This window comes from Myripristis murdjan, chromosome 22, assembly GCF_902150065.1.
Source record: "Myripristis murdjan chromosome 22, fMyrMur1.1, whole genome shotgun sequence".
In the NCBI taxonomy this organism is placed as follows: Eukaryota; Metazoa; Chordata; class Actinopteri; order Holocentriformes; family Holocentridae; genus Myripristis; species Myripristis murdjan.
This window is the reverse complement of record NC_044001.1, coordinates 22,958,239-22,962,101: the sequence shown is the minus strand read 5'-3', so window position 1 is coordinate 22,962,101 and position 3,863 is coordinate 22,958,239.

Here is a 3,863-nt window from a genome sequence, read left to right as displayed (position 1 = left end):
TGTTCAGAAAACAGCGCACCAAGCGTTCTTTTAAAAATGAGGCAGTTTACTGTTGCTTTGTTTATCTTATAATTTAAGATATTTTTATGGATTGCTCTGGTTTCTGGCCAATTTTGAGGGTAGCTCTTAAATAAAGATTCCACTTTTAGAATAGGTTCACAAGGCTTGTTACCGCCCATTGGTGTGCTGTAGGAAAGAGGATCTTGGGACTAACACACAGACCAATTATAAGATTTGTGATTTTGCTGAAATCAATGCTGCTTGGTGCACTTGGTGTATGTCCAGTTCAAGAGAAGCTCTTAACTAGTAGAAAAAGCTCTTAAGTCATGTTCTATCGAGTATGTGCTTTCTGCTGATAAGCAAATCTACATAAAACTGCCATCTTTTTTAATGGAGTTTGGCGCTGTGTTCTGTCTGCATGATTGAGAATGTATCAGGCCTAATGTTGTCTGTGTTGCCTTATTATGTCTGTCCCCGTGCTTGTGTATGTGATCCAAGTCAACCCAGGGGCGGGGAAAGGTCATGCAGCCTCTCCCCTTGGCCCAGCCAGCAAGCGCATTGAAGCTCCGCCAAGCAGTAATTATTAATGAAGAGACCTGAGCAAATGGACAGGAAATGCAGAGGTATTGATTGGGCCGGCTGCCCTGCTCTAAGCCGCGCAGGCTGGCGCCAGCCTGGTGGCCTGTGGTTTCCCAGGCTGCTGTCTGTGGAGGGGGGGGCCGGCCAAGGTGTGAAACCAGGCCACCGCTGGCAGCTGTCTGTCACATCCAGGCCACACCTGAAGGACAGAGGGCAGGAGACACGTGGGCTGGCAGAGGAGAAAACAGGATGCAGCGTCGACTGCTAACAAATAGGGCTCTGTAAAGTAGAAAATGCTTCATGTTTGAACCTCAGCTGCATCGAAAATGTCACAAGTGTCAGCTCAGTTAACCTGGATAAGAAAATTTAAAAGTTAGCTTCTAGCAGTCTAATTTAAGTGTGCAAGCTGTTTCCTAGTGGTGAGTGTTAACATGTAACAACTTGGCATAATGGTGGCACCGTTTGCTAAAGTGCACACCATATGCCTGTGATGCCAACCTGTGTCACCCAGCCCGCCTTCCATTTCATGTTTGTCTATTATATATCAGTAAAGACATGACCAGTCCCTTAATTAAAATAAATGTATAAGTTATAACCATGTATGTTCCATGTTGTTGATATAGCAAGGCTGCAAGTTACAAAATGAAATGTTGCCAAGAGCTGAAGGCCTCCAGTAAGGCTTCCAGTGGGCATGCTCACATCACATGGAGGCTCTCTAGAAAAGGCAACTGTTCACATGAGAAGCGAGAAGTCAACAAATAAGAGCACTGAGAGAAAAACATGGTGTTTAATTAAGTAATTGGAATAGGAAGTGGACAGAGCAGGCGGAGTGCAGGACATCCATCTGGATACTAAAGAAAGTGGAGAGAGAAGAAGGAGGGTTGGTGGGGCACGAGGGGGCTGATGGACTTTTTGAGTTGCCAGCGAGGAGGGGGAGTGGAAGTTGGGGTCATTGTGACAGAGGTGTGCTGCTGCAGAAATGCAAGCGAGGCAATGTGGACTGAGGTATTTCAAAAACAAATGTCTCTCTGTTGCTGCGTTGTCTGTCCACTTCCTCTGGTGTTTTTGTTTCCGCTGCTCGGGCTTCCTGGGTACAGCATATGCCAGGGAAAGCCTCGGGCTATGTATGAAATATTTATCCTTGCCGTGAGGAGACATGGGGAAAGTTACATGGAAAGTTAAAAGGACCAAACAAGGAAGGAGGCTGGGGCACTCCCGGAATGACAAATATAGTTACCAAACAAAACTTTTCTCCAAAAAGATGAGGTCTGGCCTAAGCAGTGAAACTGTTGCATTGGAGCTCCCAGTAGAAATCAAGAGAGCAATGCAAGAGACGATCCGATGCAGTTAAGTGTCGTGTTTTCAACTAAGAGAGGAAAAAAAATAGAGTTTCCTCTGGGGGTATAACTAAATGTTTCATGTGGAACAAAAAGGGAGGTTTGGTAGAATCATGGCTGTTTTTCCTTCCATGACAACATTGCCACCGCCACCGTTGACCTTTTTGACAGCTCCAACATTTAGAGGAGAATAAGGAAGGACAGAGGTCTGCCCCATACAGCGGGAACTTAACACTGCATTTGCCTCGTGGAGAGGATTTCTACAGTGTGCTTGGGTCTTGGGTATCATGAACGCAAAGGGTCTGAGTTTACATGCATAACATAAAGCAGGCAACAGCAGCCCTAGTGTCCCTAACCCAGACGTAAGTGGCAGGTGTAATTCCAGCAGGGCCCGGTGGAGAGAGTCGGTCGGCGCAGTCCAACAGATTCAATTACACCCAGTCTCACGTGCTTCCATGGATGCTGGGGACAGAGGGCTACTGTAAAGTTGGCAGTTTGATAGGAAAGAGGCAAAGTCCTTGTTTGAACATGCAGAATAACTGTAACCACCGGAACTCGACACTTTGACACAGTGACAAAAATTGGGACTTGCAAATCGATCTGCCCAAAGTAACTTGAGACTTGACTTGAGCTCGTCTCAAATGACCTGACACTTGACTTGTGCTTGCACTAAAAGGCTTAAAAACAACTCTGGTGACATGAGGTCAACCATTACAGGGTTTTGAAAGTCTGTGCTGATATTTTTGAAGCTGGTGATCGCTGATATTTTGTGCTGAGGGTCTGCATGTTTGAATTTTGCCATTTTCATGCCAAAAACATTCAGGCATTCAGAGTTTCCTTCTTATCAGGGTGGAAAAACCTCTGAGGATTTTACACCATCATCATCGTGATCATCATTAAACCTCTCCAGTGAAACTAATGAAACTGTTTTAGTGATAGAGCTCAAACAATTGGGATTGTGTGTCTATGTCTATCTGGACTAGGGATCTGTCCAGCTTGTTCCTCTGCCTTCTGCCCAAAGCACGCTGGCACAGGCTGCAGCCCCACATGACCTGACTGGGAAGCAGAGAAAATGAATTAATGTGTGAATAATCTTAACGGACAAAAATGCAAGATTTTTCCATGGTGAAGCTCTTTGAGGAAGACTGCTCTGGTATGTGGGAAGGAGGGTCTCGGTTACCTTTGGCTTCATGTGCCACATGAAAACGCCATGCTTTGAACTGGAGACCTCTTGACTGAATATGCTCTTGATGTTCATCTGTTCATCTATCAACCCCTAACATTTAACTCCAAAAGTTGACCGTTTGTTTTTTTTTTTTTTTAAAGAGTATATTCTCAAATACTCTGAGAGAACACAGTAAAGGAGATCAGTATTAGTGTTGATGGATATTAGGCTTTCCATTTGTCTTCTTATGAATGGCCCATCAGTAAACACCTGCTAATATCATCATATAGCTGACGGTGATGGATGGAAATCATTCTCCTGCGATAGGAACAGTATGGCTGATTCGCCTCCTCGACACAGACGAGCATATTGGCCAAAAATGACACTTTAACGAGCTCTTCCCTGTGTTAAGTGCCGCATGCCAGCCCCTCGTCGCAGGCCCTCGCCTGGCTGACCCCGGACCATGCTTCCCCCTGCACAGGGCCTGCTCGCTTCATTGGCTGACAGATCAGACTGCCATCGAAGGGAGCTCATTAGTCGAATAATGAGAGCCGCGCCAGCCTCACGTTGTCTTGTTATATCATCTCTGTATCGACATATTTGTGGTTAGTGACAGAACATTGGGTGCTAGTGTGTGCATGAAAGTTAAATAGCCAATGATTAAGATAGAATTATCGCACCACGAGATATTCTGTCCATCTCCATATGCCAGGAGCGCGGACTGAAATCACTCTATTAATCAGGGGGAATGCAGACTAACTCACCAGCTCAAGTAACTGTGG